Source organism: Sphaerodactylus townsendi, linkage group LG11, assembly GCF_021028975.2.
Source record: "Sphaerodactylus townsendi isolate TG3544 linkage group LG11, MPM_Stown_v2.3, whole genome shotgun sequence".
NCBI classification, from domain to species: Eukaryota; Metazoa; Chordata; class Lepidosauria; order Squamata; family Sphaerodactylidae; genus Sphaerodactylus; species Sphaerodactylus townsendi.
The window spans coordinates 26,293,342-26,310,535 of NC_059435.1; the positions used below are offsets into that span (position 1 = coordinate 26,293,342).

Genomic DNA, 17,194 nt, shown 5'->3' on the forward strand with positions numbered 1-17,194 from the left:
AGAGTGCTCAGATCTGCGGGGCTCTATTAACTTGAAAGGGGAAGAACATGCTACTCTCGAAGGCAGGCAGCCCCATCCAAGTGGTGAGGTGGACGGCTGCGTATCTCCATAACTGGCGCCACCCTCACTGTTCTATGGGAGGCTTCCCGAAAGGTACACGGTGGCTCGGCAAAACAAAGCAGCCTCCCCTTTGCCAAGCAGCCTCTATGGGGCTGAATAGGCTTAATTTCCTGATGCCAGCATAACCTGGCAAATAGCCAGGAAGAAGCCAATTAATGTCAGCTGCTCCCCTGGCCATGCCCCTGGCCCACCCCTGCTGCTCCAAGAGGTGGCAGGGGTGCTGGGACACTGGCACAGAGCCAGTGTCCCAGTGCCAGGGGAAGCTGGCAGCTGCTACACACTGACAGTTTCTGCTAGGGTAAGGGGTAATCAAGCACGCCAATGCAAGGGGCACCAATCCCACAAGCCCTTTTGCCCCCTCCCCCAGGCAGGGCTCTATATGAGCATCAGTAACCCTGTCCTGTTCTTTTCTCATGCAGCCAACCAAAGAAATGGCTGCCTGGGGCTTGTTGCTGTCAGATAAAAGCTCTAAACTACCCATGTGTAACATTAATATCTAAAGATTCCAAATCCAAATATTAGCATACAAGACAGTTTTGCAAAAAGAACAAACCCAGGCCAGTCCTTAGAGAGATTGGGTCCGTTAAATCAATAAGATTATTTTTTGCATATATTGACAAAACCAGCTCTTTACCAGTGTGAGTTGGGATTTCTGGAGTGAGTTAAATAGTGGTTTCCCCCCCCCCCCTTATTAGAACAGAATGGATTGAATAAATTATACAAATGTGAGAAGAGAATTAGAGCAGTTCATGACATATAAGCTCTCAGGAACATTCAAAATATCTTTGCAAGTGTTTGCATAGTGTCTAACACAATGGCGCATTGATTCTAATTAAAGCTTCTGGGAATTTCTGCAATAGACATTTCAAACAATATTGCAAAGAACCTTCAAGCCTCCCTTTTTACGACATGGCTTGTTGTCTAGCATTGCCAAAAAGTAAGTGAGAGAGAATTCTTGCTATGCAACTGTCACAACCACAGCTGCCACACTTGGATTTTTTCCGCTACACAACAAAGCAGACTAGATAGAAGATTTACTACTTGTCTTCTGCTAGGATCTAAAATTACTGGGGGAAATTTGTTTTTGCTTTCTTTGGAAATCCTTCAGATCTGTTCAATAACTTTAAATGGAAAATGGAAAAATAGCAATCTAGATGAATATAGCCTATACTCATATTGTTGATTCACTGTTGATAATACAAAAGATAAAAGAGAATCTCGTAGTACCTTAAAGACTACCAAATTTACTGTAGCATAAACTTTTATGTGTTCTGATGAAGTAGCCTCTAGCCCAGGGGTAAGGAACCTTTAACACTCAAAGAGCCATTTGGACCCGTTTTCCACGGGAAAAGAAACACTTGGAGCCGCAAATAATTTTTGACATTTAAAATAAAGATAACACTGTATATATTGGGTTTTTTAACCTTTTACTCCACTCATTCTGAGAAGCGCATGGATGCCGCCCACCCTGCCGCTGCCCGCAGGGTGGGTGCGCGGATACCAGCAGCTCATTCCAGCCAGCCGCCGGAAGTAACTACCCGCCTTCAAAGAAGGTGGGCGGGAGGGGAAGCCGGCCGCGGGCAATTGGTGCGCCTGCCCTGCTGACTTCGCAGGGCAAGGCGTTGATGGGATCCAGCTGCCCGCCTTCGCGGGAGTCGAAAGTGCAAGGGCAGAAGAGCCGCATGCGGCTCTCAAGCCGCAGGTTCCCTACCCCTGCTCTAGCCCATGCCATGACTGCTTATGCAATAGAAAATCTGTTAAACTTTAAGGTACTGCAAGACTCTTCTTTCTTTCTTTCTTTCTATCTTTCTATCTTTCTATCTTTCTATCTTTCTTTCTTTCTTTCTTTCTTTCTTTCTTTCTTTCTTTCTTTCTTTCTTTCACTAGTTGTCTACAACAACTATTTGTTCAGTTCAGTGTTTTATGGGGTTCTGCTTAGAGATATTTAGCACAGTTAATTAAAAGTAATGGAACAGGATGTGGTCATCACTAATATGTCTCATTGATTTAATTTGCCTTTGGGCTGGTTCACACATCACTTGACTGCCCAGCACATGATGACTGGAAAGTGATGTATGAAGTGGCTCCATTGAAAAACACTCTATTGGAAGTTACACTGGGTAGTATGAAACTGCTATATCATTAGATTGGCAAAGGCTCATTAATTTACTAAGTCATTGCTTGACAATACTGTGAATGTATTGAATATGCTTGAAAAACTACCTGCACGCACTTTTGCTAGAATGAATTCATTTTCTACTTTTTTGGGATCAAATGTTGATATTTTGCCATGTTAGGTTCTGCTGCCGTCAGGTTTGAGTCCAGGTCTGTCTCACCCGCCAACTCTAAGGTTGCTTTTAGTTGGGCAAGGCTCCAGGATAGAGCTTCAGATAGGGTAAGGGGCGGGGGTTCCTTTTCACCCAGTTTTCCCACTCTGCCATTTACCCATGTGATATTGTGGCTAAGAGCAGTGGACTCTAATCTGCAGAACTAGGTTCAATTCCCCACTCCTGCACATGAGCGGCAGACTCTTTTCTGCTGAACTGGATTTATTTCCCCACTCTTGCACATTAAGCCTGCTGTGTGACCTTGGCCTAGTCACAATTCTCTCAAAACTCTCTTAGTTCCACCTACCTCACAAGGTGTCTGTTGTGAGGAATGGAAGGGAAGGAGAGAAAAGCTATGTGTAAATCCAAACTCCTCTCCTTCCCACCCCAGCTGCATTGGAATGGGCCCTGCTGTTCTTTCCTGGCTGCTGCTAGGTATGCCCTTTAAATGCTTCCCCAGGGAGGACCAGCCCTGGGCACAGCCCATCCTCCCTCCCCAGTCCAGCCCTGGGAGTAATAAGCCCCTGGGACAATAGATACTTGCACTGGAGTTGTGAGCTCACTGGTCCTTTCCCCCGAACTTCTTTAAATAGCTGGCTACCCAACCTGACCTCCTCTGAGAAGGTCAGTACTTCCTGTCCCATTGTCATCTCTGGGACAAACTCAGGTGGGTTGGCTTCTGCAGCTGAACATGCTGCTGAGAGTTGATTAACTCTTCCTGGGCCACGTCCTGCTGCAACCTGACAGGCAACTTCCCTGGTTACAACTTGCTGGCACAGGATGCCTTTGGTGGGGCTTGCCATCTCCTGGGGCAGGTGAGGGGGTGGAGGTCTCACCCCCCCACTCTCTTCCCTTTACTTTTTTCAGGATCTCAGATTCCATGCCATTCATGCTGTTCTCCCATTATGCCTTCCATCATTACGTTATCCACTGTTCTTTTCTACTGAAAAGAAAGGAATAAAATCTAAAATAGCCGGACTCCTCATCCAGCTTTTTGTACTCCAGTGGTGTACCGCTAATAGGGACCTGGGGTATCCCATGTCCCCAGGTGCATGCCGTTTCGTCATGTGGGGGTGCCGGGTGCCCCCCATATGATGAAAATATGGCTTGCGCCTGAGTCGCCCACCAGCAAGACCTGCCCCGCTCCTGGCCTCCCTGCAGGTCAATTCCTCCCCTCCCTGGGCCCTGGGAAGGGCAGAAGCCGGTCTGCAGGGAGGTGGGGGTGGGGTTTGGCAGTGGGTGGCCACAACACCCACCTGGGCCACCCCCACGGTGCCCCGCTCTCCCTGCAGGCTGGCTTTTGCTCTCCCCCAGGCCCTGGGGGTGCAGAAGCCCACCTTCAGGGAGGCAGGGCACCATGGCAGGCAGCCCAGGTGGGTGCTGCGGCACAGGCTGGCCCAGGAGTCGGCCTGCTACTGTGGCACCTGTCCAAGTCACCCCCAAGCCCTGCCCTTTCCCCGGCCTTCCTGCTGGCTTCCGTAAGTGGGGTATGGGGTATGGGTGGGCGGTGAGGTGGTCATGTCCCTGGGCACCATTTATCCCCGGTACATTAACCCAAAGGCATTGTTACTATGCACAATTAATTTTTTAGACAACATTTTCCATGTTATATCACATGAGCTGAAATATGTCCTTATTTTCAGTCTGTATTCTTTGAAACCTTTGGCAACCTTCTCAAAGCATGACCATCTACTTGCCTGAATGTATCTGTGGTCTGTGGAAGAATTCCATTATGGACTCTCCTTTCTGCATTTCGTTTTCAGAGACAGGCCTATTTTCTGTTACTTTATATGCTTTATGTATTTATTAATTCTAAATAGTTGTTAAAAGAAATAATGTTCACAATGCTAGCAATTAAACTACCATTTACTTTTAACCTTTCACTCAGTGTGAATGTGTCACACTCACAGACACTTACTTTTCAATTGTAAAATTGAATTGCAAGTCAGTATATTTATTTTCCAGTGTAAAAAAATCACTGCAGAATATGTGCTTGAACCATGAAATTACAAGTTATTTTTAATTGACCTTCTTCTGTTGCAACCAACAAAGAATTTCTTTACTATTCCAGTTTTTAAAAGCCTATTTTGAATCAGCTATTTGCAGATTAAATGCATGACATATCTGGAAAATTGGGCTAAAACTAACAAAATGAATTTCAACAGATACATGTAAATTTTTGTGTTGAGTCAGGAAAAACCAAATGAATAATTATAGGATGGGGGAGACTGGTCTTGGCAGTAATATGTTTGAAGACCATACACTGATTATGAGTCAGCAGTGTGGATGTTTGAATGTTTAGTAGACCGTACAGTGATCAGGAGTTAGCAGTGTGATGCAGCTAAAAAGGCAAATGTGATTTGGGGCTATATCAACAGAAGTATAATGGCCAGATCACATGAGTGATGGCCTGGTTAGTGTTCCGTTTTGGGTATTGACAAGCTGGAAAGTGTCCCAGAGGAGATCAATGAAGATGGTAAGAGGTCTGGAAACCGAGTGCTGTGAAGAAGAAGAGTAGAAGAAGAGTTGGATTCATATCTCCCCTTTCTCTCCTATAGGAGACTCAAAGGGGCTTACAAACTCCTTTCCCTTCCCCCTCACAACAAACACCCTGTGAGGTAGGTGGGGCTGAGAGAGCTCAAAAGAACTGTGACTAACCCAAGGTCACCCAGCTGGCGTGTGTTGGAATGTACAGTCTAATCTGAATTCCCCAGATAACCCTCCACAGCTCAGGCTGCAGAGCGGGGAATCAAACCCGGTTCCTCCAGATTACAGTACACCTGCTCTTAACCACTACGCCACTGCTGCTCCAAAGGTTGAAGAAACTGGGAATGTTTAGGCTGGAGAGGAGATGACTGAGAAGTGGTATGATAGTCAACTTCAAGTATTTGAAGGGCTGTCATAAAGATGGTAAGGAGTTGTTTTCTGATGTCACAGAAGCTCAGACCAGAACCAATACTTTGACATTAAATCAAAAGCGTTTTCAGCTAAACATTAGGAAGAACTTTCTGACAGAGTAGTTCCTCGCTGGAACAGGCTTCCTTGGGAAGTGATGGGCTCTCCTTCTTTGGAGGTTTTTAAGCAGAGGCTAGATGGCTATTTGACTGCAAGGTTGATTCTATGAAAATACAGAGATCACAAGAGGGAATGCAGGAAGGGACGAGTCAGTGCTTAGCTCTTGGGGCCTTTCTTACATGCTCAAGGTAATGCTGATCACCAAAGAACATCTGGATATTTACTTACAGAAAAGGTCATATTCTGAGTGTGCTCTAAAGTTTTATGAAAATGATCCCAGAGTTTAATAAATTTTTATTACCTCTTTATTTAAAAAATCCAAACATGCGTCGAAGGGTTTTTGGATATGCTCAGAGAGACGTTTTAAATATTGTCTTGAATAGCAACCCCCGTCATATTGGAAAGTTAATTTTCCTGTTGTCTCAAAAGTGATTTAGCATTTGGCATGGAGAATTATTGTGTGGAAAATTTGAGATCCAACTTGCCTTGAATGCAGGAAACTACGCTACACTTTAGACCCTTTTTGCCATTAAATTTGCTAATCATGTAAGATGTGCAATTGGAGGTTGCAAATATGTTTCTTCCAGTGCAGGTTTTTGGAACTAGTCAAATCTGTATTTACTTCTAAGGGATCTCAACTAACTTTTTCTCCACTCAGACAATATGGGAGATTGTATTTTTGAATGTTTGTTCTACCGAGGCAAATATTGATTTTTTTTAAAAAAAAATGTGCCTGCATTACAGAGATTTTTTTTCAGGCATGTTTGTAATTGGGTTATGTTGCGCAGGAAAATGCTGCAACTGAAAAAGACTAACTGCAAAAAGAAAAACCAGACTCCTTGCATTTTTATAACTATTAACTCGGGAAAAATGCATCCAAAGATATTTTTTTCATAAAGGCAATTTAACATAACGACCAAACTAGATAAGATGTTAACACCAAATGATTGATTATACCAATGTAATTTCTGTCTTTAAATTTGCAACGCTTGATGTGAATTTTGTGACATTGTCAGATTAATTTCTAAAATGGACACAGCACTGAACATGGAACTATGCTGTTGTGGAATCATATTGTAAAATCTGTCAACAGAATATTTGGCACAGAGGAAATTGGGAGCCCTTCCTTTCCCGGCTTGTTGTTGTTTTTGTCTGTCTCTTTTTAAAAGTCCTAATAATAAAAAAGGGGGGTTTGCCTGTTTAAAGGTGCCATTTTGGGGAGTTGGGGAAAAAAGCTGGAAAATACCCATAAGGTATTTTCCGGCTTCCTTCAGTTCAGCTTTGTAGAATACACACCCCTGTTCCTTGGTGGGGTTGAGATGAGGGAGGGGGGGATCTAAGTGAACATCTGGGAGCAGAAGCTGTAATGCTATTACATTCAACGTATATGAGAAGTTATGTAAAAATTCAGCATAATACCTCGTATCTTTGGGACCGCATTACCCCATATGTCCCTACTCGGCTTCTGCGTTCAGCAGAGGCCAATTTCCTGGCCCCTCAATGATGCGGCTGGCCTCCACTCGGGCCAGGGCTTTTTCAGCCTTGGCCCCTGCCTGGTGGAACACTCTCCCTCCAGCTGTCCGGGCCCTGCAGGATCTTGGTGAATTCCGCAGGGCCTGTAAGACTGAGTTGTTCCACCGGGCTTTTGGAGTGCCCAGCCGCTGATTAGGTGCCCCTTCTACTCTATTCCTCCTGTTTTCGGAGTCCCCCTGTCATCTAGGGGACCCACTTTTGTTACTGTCTTGTTCCCCCTTTTTGGCGAGGGTTTAATCTGGGGTATTGCTGACGCCATTTTACTGAATTACTGCTGCGTTTTAAATATTTAAACTTTTAAACTTACATTTTAATTTAATGGGGTTTTGTTTATATACTGTATGTGGAATCCATGTTGTACACTGCCCAGAGCCCTTTGGGGATTGGGCAGTATAGAAATCCCATAAGTAAGTAAGTAAGTAAGTAAGTAAGTAAGTAAGTAAGTAAGTAAGTAGATAAATAGATAAATAATCCAATTTAAATTCAAACTAGCAAACTTCAGAAATGAGGGTATTAAGATGTTGAGATAAGAATCAAATCTTTTCAGGATGCCTAAAGAGGAACGCAGATAAAATGTATGCTACTTATTAAGGAAAGTACCAACAAATGCAAAAGGAGCAGAGTCCTCTGCAAATGGCAGGAATTAGGGCAGAATTAAATGGGATGGCTACTTCTATTATTCTTTTCTGTTTGGCAGAATGGAGCTGCAGATGCTACAGACCAGTGATGGCGAACCTTTTCGAGACAGAGTGCCCAAATTGCAATTCAAAACCCACTTATTTATCGCAAAGCAATGTAACCCGAATACTGAGGTTTTAGTTTAGAAAAAACAGTTGGCTCCGAGGCACACGTTACTTGGGAGGAAGCTTGGTGGTAGCTGGTGGCTTTGCTTTGAAGCAACCGTGCAACTCTTCCAAAGGATAAATCACGACCCTAGGAGGGTTTACTCAGAAGCAAGCCCCATTGCCAGCAACCGAGCTTACTCCCAGGTAAAGGATTGCACTTTAGTTCTTCGTATGAAAATCAGTGGGGTTTAACAGCGCTTAACAGGGTTACTTACACTGCTTCCCCAAAACTAGGTCTTAAGTTTAATGCTAATAATCGAGCCCAGTGATTCAGGCCAGCCTAGATGTGTGTGTGTGTGTGTGGGGGGGGGACTCTATTTGCGCATGCCCACAGAGAGGGCTCTGAGTGCCACCTCTGGCACCCGTGCCATAGGTTCGCCACCACTGCTATAGACTGAACTGGAAGACTGAAGTAGAGAAAAAAAAGTATAAAAGTATATCTTCTTATGCTTTTTTTTCTGCTGACACTATCCACCACCCCTGCCATTTTTACTGTCACTGGGTAAAAAATAGGGGTACTTGTAGATTTTGTGCAAATTTTTGATGCAGCAATTATTAGAGTTGACCAGACCTGTATACTGTGTTCTTTAGAGAGGGAGCATATGCACATACAAACACACACAAAAGCAGTTGAAATCTTTTCCCTACAAAGGAAACATGGCTGGGAGGAGGGGGTTTATGGTAAAGATTAATGGATATTAGCCTTAATGTTTACATTTAATTTCCATGTTTAGAAATAGTATGTTTCTTACTAGATGCTTAGAGGTTAGGCAATCAGCAGGGGGAATTTTTGTCTGTTTATGAGGTTCCTCAAGCTCTTTCTCTGGTATCTGTTGAAGACAAGACGTTGAATTCACTTCTGGATTGATTCAGCATAGCCCATCTTAAGTGTACTTCATGCAGATAAATACTGCAGAAGAGTCATACCATTCATCCATCTTTACCATACTAGATCATATAGTGATTGGAAGTGACTATACAAAAATTGAATTGGGGAAGTTTGAGGTCTCTGGTATACGCAATATAGTCAATATCTGATTTTTGAGGATAGAACATTAAATATTTTAATCTCTTTAAATATTTTAAGGTATGGCTATTGCATCACCATGTGCTTAGTGATGCAGCAAATTAATTTTGGCCTTTGCTGTTTCCATCATAGTAATGCTAGTAGGTACTACCATTTATTACAAGCCAGTTTTATGAATAGCTGTAACTCTTGGGTTGTAAAAACAACAATCAGCCTGGATAATGAGTTTACATTGCACTGAATTCCCCATCCACCCCAGTGGCCAGTCAGACGTTGCCAGTTGTGCTGTTCTCCTTTCAGTTACATTCAGGATGGATCTGTAGGCCACAATAATGACAAACTGAAGAAGAATTCAGAAGAGAATTGGGAAGATCAAAAAAGTCTGGAAGGAAACCCATTTTGGGGGTGCAGGTACAGTTAGGTTAAAAGAAAAAGAGTGGAGGGAAATGTAAAAGTTGTCAGACATATAAAAAGGGGAACAATTGTCTTACTTCATCCATTAAGGCAGGGGAAGAGACAGGAAAGCAGAACTAGGTTGACTAGTGGAATGAACTTCTAGATCAAGGAGGCCATACTGTAAATTGTTTAGGATTGCATACGGAAGTAGGCTGACACCACGGCTCTTGCAAACGGGAAGTAGGCTGACACCATGGTGGAGAGGGGGCCACACAGGCATTATGCCAGATTAGAAATGGGCGGCATTGGGGATGAGTGGAGCTTAATCAGGATCCCAAGCTTTTCCAGCCCACTTCTAGAAACAAGCCTGGCATAAGTTAAAATGCTCCTGTAGAAGTCATGCAGAATGAAAACACTATTTCCCCTTCTACCACCATACTTCTAAGCCATGGTTATAACTTAGAATACAAGCGAAGCCTGCTGTCAATCACATCTCTTCCGAGCAGTAAGTCAGCCATCGCCATGACTCACCCGGGTTGTCCAGGGCTGCAGTTTGCCTAGTTACGCCACTGGGCAGTATGACACCAGGAAGGCATGTGCTTCTATTAATGATAGTCAAGGGAGATGATGTCATGTGGGTCTATTTACGATAACATTGGGGTTTTTTTTCTATTTATGATGGTCATAATTTAGTGAGTTGCTGTGGACTCTCATGTAATGGGTTTACTCTCAGGCTTGTCTCTTTTTTGTACATATTTTGGCTGTGTTGGGAATGCACAATATACAGACTGGTTCTACCATTGCTGCACTAGCACTAGTGTTGCTGGTATCTGGGAGTTAAGGTTAGGCTGCACACCTGAAACTCACAATAGGAAGTGTTTCTCAATGCATAACATGTGAAAAGTCTTTGAGTCTAGCATAAGACATCTGAAACCCATGCATTCTACTGGAACAAGAATTTTTAGGATTTGCCCATCTTCCAGCAGCTGAGTCGAGGGACTCATCACATCAGCTCCCCCTATTGCTGCCATAGGGCAAATTTGCTCACCAGGCACAGTTATATTGTTTTCTTACTCCACAGCTATTTCTATAACTGATTGAAAGGCAGGGAAGTAAGGGAGAAAAACACACACCTTTTTTTGTTTTTAATAAAAGAGGTGATATGTGATCTGATGGTAGAGATGGTATTTGAAAATATATCCCATATCATGAAATGAAGAGAGAATGGTGCAGGTGAAGGAACTCCTGCTTTGTTTATAAATTAGCATCTCAGCTTCTTTTGTCCATTACTACAATACAAGATACTAAAAAGAGAATTTTTAAATACTTCAGAAATTCCAGCTGAAGAGGCATGAGAAGCAAGAAAGATGCAAATTTTATTTTATTTTTTTGATTTCAGCCTTATGAAGAACAGTACTCCAACTGAAGTCAATTTAAACCAATTTTAGTTACTGGTATTGAAAATTAATAGAATTTTTCTTACTGGTAATTTAAATCTCAGTGATTCAGCATAACATCTTTGTATATTGTACTACTTGATTCCCAATTAAGTGTAAATTTTGATCGCTATGTATTAATGATCAATTACTGAAGTTTAGTGCACATTTTTTTCAACATTATGTCAGACTCTTCCAACAGCTTTTTGCCTTTCCACTGTTAGTAGTTCCAAATATGGAAAAAATATTCCCTATATTTTCTCAGCTTAATAGTGGCTACAAAGAATATAACACACCAGGTAAAATCTGCTAATTGTTGGCTATATGTTGCAATAGTGAAAAAGTCTGGTTATGTGGTTTTTTCTTTTAAAATCTACTGGCTAGGTATAACACAGAATTTATTGTCCCTGGAACATAAGGTCTCCTCTTGCTTTATCACAATCGTTTCGTGCTGGGGAACACTTGGCTATCTCATAAATCACTCTGTGCTTTCTCTTGCTTCTGGTCTCCCTCCTTGCTAATAATATAAAGTAAACTTAGTGAAGGAGAAGAGGGCTTTGGGACAGTGGGGATAAGAGCTGATATCTTGGTTGCCACTGTAGATAAGCAAGAGGAAGAAGATAAAATTAGAAAACCCCCAAATCATCTCTTGGTCTCCCATCCTGATAACCACATTTTCTTCTGTTTGTTGTGTCCTTTTAATAAAAAAAATATTTTCAGATATGAGTCAGTGTTCCAGAATACAATACATTGTGAACCAGCTGAAGAAGGAAAATAAAAGTTTGACTTGCAACTTGATGTATCAAGTCTAAGTATATTCCAGTATCATAAAGCTCTTCAGTGAAAACAACAAACAGGCCTGTGGTGCCATGAAGAATGACAAATTTATTTGGGCATAAACTTTTCTAAGTTAGAAGAGTCTGAACGAAGGATAAGAAATTATTGCATTTTAAACACTTATATGTTAATTACATTTGGGGCATTAAGGGCAGTGTAGGCCCAGAAGCAACAAATGTGCTTTCAGTTCATTTGTGACAAACATCTAAAGACAGTGATTTTGCATATATGTTGCACCTCAGATTGTCACAGTATGAAAAAGGAATTCTATTCTTCACACTTACCAGACTATTGGTGGTAATTTTTGTCAATGTCTGGCACTAGAGCCACAGTCATTTGATAGGGAAACAGCCGCCATGTTCCGAGCTGAGAGAAATGTGAAAACATGGCCTATACTGGAAACAAGAACAATCTTTACCAAAGAACCTCCCAGATAATTTCTGCAGGGAGATCACCAGGGAAAGTCTAATTTGCAAGATGGATATTCAAATCCCAGCTCTTTTAGGGACAGACTAGATGTAACAGACACCTTGTGGCAGCCCTGGGGATACCACCTCCATTTTAAAATGATCCAAGGGCTTGATCCTGGGCTGAGGTGCTTTTGTTGCCCCCTGCCCCGCACCTTCTCAAGTGCCAAAATGGCCACATCCCCCTACTGGGGTTGTTTCAACACTTGAAAGTCACATAAGAGGGAACAATAGTGGCAAGTTTGCAGCATTTTAAAAATCAATTTAAAAAGGCAGCAACTATCATAAGGATTCCAGCATGTCTACTTGGGCTCTTAGTTTTATGGTTTGAGGCAAATTACTGCCTTTTAAACACTGAAAAGCACATTGAAAATTAAAAGTGTTATATATATATATATGTCATATATATTAAAAGTGTTTTATATATATAAAATTAAAGAGCATGTAGTGGCATTTCAAACACCTTTATTGCATGAATTATAATCATTGTCGATAGCCACATAGAGAACAACGTTTAAGAAAAATAAATAGTGAGCTCAAAAAGCTATAAGGTCCAAGAGGTTGTTTGTGGCATTTTTATGTCAAGTTCAAATGTACACAAGACAAACACTGTGAACAATTTATAAGCAGCCACAACAGTCAGTAACACAGGCTTGTTTGATTTGCTAATCTAGTTTAATACCGGTACTGTGTGAGAACCAATCAGTCACCTCCTTGTCCTCCTTCCAAGGAGAATATGCTGTTCTTTTTAGGAAGTCACAACTCCAAAGATGTTGCAGCTACTGTCCCCAACTCATTGTGAAAAGCTGATTCTGCCAACTGCTAGGAGTCTCCCTGCTGCCTGCTGACCTGCTGACAGTCAGCAATCATTTTGCAAATACCAAGGGCTTGAAGATGCCTTCCCTGATTCCCACAGCATCATTATTGCCATTTTTAAAACAAGGGAAAACCTGGATTTGCTGTCTTGTGGTGGGATTTAGGATTTTTTTCCCTTTGGTTTTCCTTTTTTACCTTTGGTTTAATAGGGGATTGTGTGCTGCTTTGAGCTTTTGAACAATTCTGGCTTGGAAAATTCCTGGATTTGGATTTTTATGAGTATAGCATTTTTGCTACAGGATCACCAACCTCCAGGAATTTTTTTTTTCCAGTCATGGTCTAGTGGTTAGACATCCAATCTGTGATGACTACCAAGGGGTGGCGGTGGTGGCATGGCACTCTGCCCATGCCCCATTGCCCCGTCCTCCTTGTCCCACATTCCAGGGCATTCCAATCTATTTCTAGTGTTCCCTGCCAGGAGATGTCCTGGTTTTATCTAAACCCCACCCCTTCCTTAAGGACACCGGGTGCGCCGGGCAGCTCCTGCAGGAGGACAGTAGCTGAAGCGCGTCCACCCCTCGCCCCCTTATTGCAAAGCTGCAGGGCGCGCGCCACGGGCCGGGAGAGCGCGCGCGAGCCAGCTAGTGCGCGTGCGCGCTCGCTCCTCTTGCCGTTCGGAGAAGCGGAGCCGGAGCCCCCGCGGCTGGCTGGAGAGCTCCTGAGAGCGCGCGAGCGCCCCGGCTCGTGCCTCGATCCCTCGGGAGCCGCCACGTGATTCTGATTGGGCGGCCGGAGACTTAGCCAGGTGAGGTGGCGGCGGACGCGGGACAGGGATGGCGGGACGGGGATGCACCTCTCTTGCCCGGCCCTTCCGTGGCAGCCCGCAGAAGAGAACCGGAGCCGCCGCCTGAGGCTGAGAAGGGCGCCAGCTGGCCGCTCTCCCGACAGCTGCCAGGAGGGACCGGCGGGGGTCGCTCGCCTGGCTGGTCCCCTGGTGGGACTCTTGCTCCAGCACGGGAGGAGGCTCCCGAGACGCAGCCGCCAAGGCTGGAGGTGGGCTGCTCTCTCTCCTCGCAGCCCCGGGAGTTGTTTGGCTCTCTGGTCTCTCCCTCTCCAGGCGGGAGTGGGGCGCTGAAGCAGTCCGGGCGGGGGGGCGGACGGGTCGGGGTCAAGTTGCGTGCCAGCTTCCATTTTGGCGCATCTCTGGCCAGGGCGTGATACTGACAACTGCCCCCCTCGGTGCCTGCTTGCCAGGCGTCTCTAATGCGGCGCCCGCTGCAGGGGCAAGGGGCACGGCTCTGTGGCAGGGTGGAGATTTTGATGCAACGGCTCGCTCCCTTGCACCCTGCCCCGATCCAGCGTGCCTCCTCCGTCCTATGCCAATCTTGGGAGCTGGATCTGGCGCAGTAGAGGTCGCGTTGGCTTCCGCGAGCTGCCAGAGCAGGGTGCCCGGGGGGAATTCGGGAGGAGGCGTAGGAACGGACCGTCTTTTTCTCACTTCTTTGCCCGCGGTGTTTTGGATTCGGTTCAGCTCCTTTCCGTTCGCTGTTCTTGCAGGTCAGTCCTCTGCTGGGGCATGGGGGGTGAGGGGGACTGAATGACACCCCACCTTGATGTGGAAATAAGTAAGGAGGTAGATTTAGAACTGAGAGCAGACTGGAGCACAAGGCAGAGGAAGAGAGGGAGAGATTAAATAAGCCTGGGAAAAAGAGAGAGGGTGCAGATTGTTTGAAAGATGTTCATGCCACACTTAGGCATGTGTATTTGGAAGTGCATGATCAGTAGGGGTTATACTCTGGGAAGTGTGCAAGGGATTGCAGATTTATGCTGGTATCTCTTAGCCCTAAAGGACAATGGACACTGCTAAGATATTGTATCTATTGTTTTCCCCCTGATTCTTGCCTTTGCCTGTGTTATTGGCTCAATCTAAGGTTTGCACTTGTGTGTTTGTGTCCCACTTGGTCTGTGTCAAAGATCAAATACTCTCAAGGGTGTAGTAAAAGTTGGTTTTACTGCTGTATTGCAGTTATTAAGACTACAAATCCAACGCACTTATAGGCTGCTTTTATGTGTGGAAAATGCATTACCAGTGTCAAATATTTGGTGCTGCTGTTCCAGTAATTTGATTTATTTACATGAAAGTGCTAATGAGATTTATTTAGCTTGGATTAGTGGCTTAGATAGTTTGGCAGGTTTATTGGAACATTGTTCCGCAAGTACAAGTAACTGCTGTTAAAAAAAATTAATGAAAAGGCAGCACAATATTTTCTTTTGTATTAAATTCCTATGGATTTGTATTAAATTCCTATGATCGCTATAACATGCTATATATACATGGTGCTGCGTTCTTTGCTAGCACATTATGCCAAAGCTCTCCTCAAAAGCACCGGAGGAGCATGTGTTTCTATAACTTAAGGACAGCCAGTGCATTGTAATTATAGAAAAAATACCATCTGGTTGTAGTTAAGTTGTCTTCGGTAAATTAATTAAAGAGAACAGTGTTGCTACGCTGAGGTTTATTTTTACATTAATGTAAGCAAACTGGAATGTAAATGAAGCAAAATACTTCAAAGTGTAGCTGGCCTCTTAAATGTATCCTGGGGAATAGAACTATGCCTGATGGAATTGTATTGATTAATATCTTGTGTGGGTGTTTAAAGCAAACATGCACTTCTTTCCCTTTCCACCCTGGCTGTCAGATTTGTCATGGAGAAGGCAAGGAGCTTTATTTCAACAGAAGCACCTGATCCAGTCCAAGGGCATCACTTTTATGCTGGTTATTTCAGTGCATGTGCTAAGCTCAATAAAACCATTTGGGTGTGATAGTTGAATTTGTTGCATTTGCTACACTTCAGTACTGTTCCTTTGAAAATTCTCTGTTAGGTACTAGGAGAGTAATTAGTTCACAAAGCCCAATAAGATCTCTGCATGTTTATTAACTATCTGCAGGTTTCAAATTGTTCTTGATGAGGTTGCTGATTTCTCTGTGACTCCTTCAAGCGTCAAAAGTCATGCTTGTTTAATGCAGTAGGAACTGACAGATGTGACGCTGAACAATTAATCTGGATGTGCTTTCTATTAATAACTTAAATATTTCTTTAAATTGTAGCACAATAAAATCATTGAACTCATTGTTGAATGTCCCAGATTCATCCAAAATACTCAGATTTCCAGTGGGCCCTTACTAATAAGGGATATGTCACAAGAAAATCCCAGTAGAAAGCAGCAGGTAGCTTTGTTGATTTTATATGTCGTATTGCATACTTGACAGATGGCTGCTCCCTGAGACAGGTTTGTTCAGATGGGAAACACCCCAGAGAACTGTTGGCGACTGAGGTTCTTGGTGTAGTGGCTTCTATTTCATACTGGATTGCCTGAAAGTATGAATGAGACCATTACATAGTAAAAAATCTGGCAAAGAAAGCATTGCCCTTCTATCAACCTTTTATGCATCGTTTCCCCTCATACCCCTTAAAGTAAATTATTTATTAACAATTAGTGTTGACTGTAGTATTAACTACTGCTTTGGTAGTTAAATTTTGAAAGTTTCCCCTTTGTACAGTTATGGGCATGGAAGCAGTTTCCACACCCCAGCCATTGTATGATGAACAAATAAAGTTCTTTAAGTATTTTCCTTTATTTATAAGGGATGAAGAACAGAACAGACATGCATGACTGACACAGAAAAACCAGTGTGTTTAACATGTTGTTGCTCAAAGAACAGTAGAAATGTGACTCCCAAATTTCTGCCGACAGCAAAATATAAGCATATTCAGATGAAAAATTGCTGGTTAGAAACCAAAGCCTGTAAAACAAATGTCTTGAGATTGGGGTAGGTGGGTGGGAACACATTCAAGTTTAAAATACAAGCCATTTATGCACTTGTGTTCTGCCTTACAGCATGCTTTACTTCACTGTAGACTTTCCTTTATGCATTTTTTGCCCTTTCTGAAGCCACTGTGGGGCAGAGCAGAGAAGCTGCGCTGTTTTCAAATGCTGGCAAAACACGACCTTTCCCGTTGCTTTGCTTTTCCCTGCAAACAACTAAATAGGAAGCTTAATTCTTTATAAAGGTTTGTTACTCCTTGCCTTTCCCAATTCACCCAACAGCAGTTTTTCTCACTCTTCTGGTCACCATTTTTGAACAAGGAAAGGGGCTTTATTTTTTTTTCTGTTTTTTTAATGCTGCAGGTCTAACACTGGAGCAAGGAACTGAGCTATTGCGCTATCAGATGGCAGGGAAAAAAGGGGGGAGGCAGCCCCCCAAATGGTCTTTTCGGACCATGTTTGTACATTTTTTGGACATTTCTGACCATTTTTGTTCACCTTGAGAAGGACATTTTTGTGCAATTTTTTAAATGCTGATACATTTATT

At 43.3% G+C, this 17,194-nt stretch overlaps 1 protein-coding gene across 5 annotated transcripts in view; it reads left to right on the top strand.

Moving 5' to 3' along the window:
* LOC125440814 (myosin VIIA and Rab interacting protein) overlaps positions 1-17,194 on the top strand; it is a 357,602-nt gene that overhangs the window by 162,397 nt on the left and 178,011 nt on the right. For 2 of the 5 annotated variants that reach the window (XM_048510827.1, XM_048510831.1), the window contains exon 1: positions 13,653-13,872. The exons of 1 other annotated variant lie outside the window; for it this stretch is intronic. The gene's annotated coding sequence lies outside the window, so the exon portion shown is untranslated. Of the gene's footprint in view, positions 1-13,498; positions 13,625-13,652; positions 13,873-14,268; positions 14,377-17,194 lie in introns of those variants that run through there. 2 more of the 5 variants (XM_048510828.1, XM_048510829.1) reach the window with 2 other exon arrangements.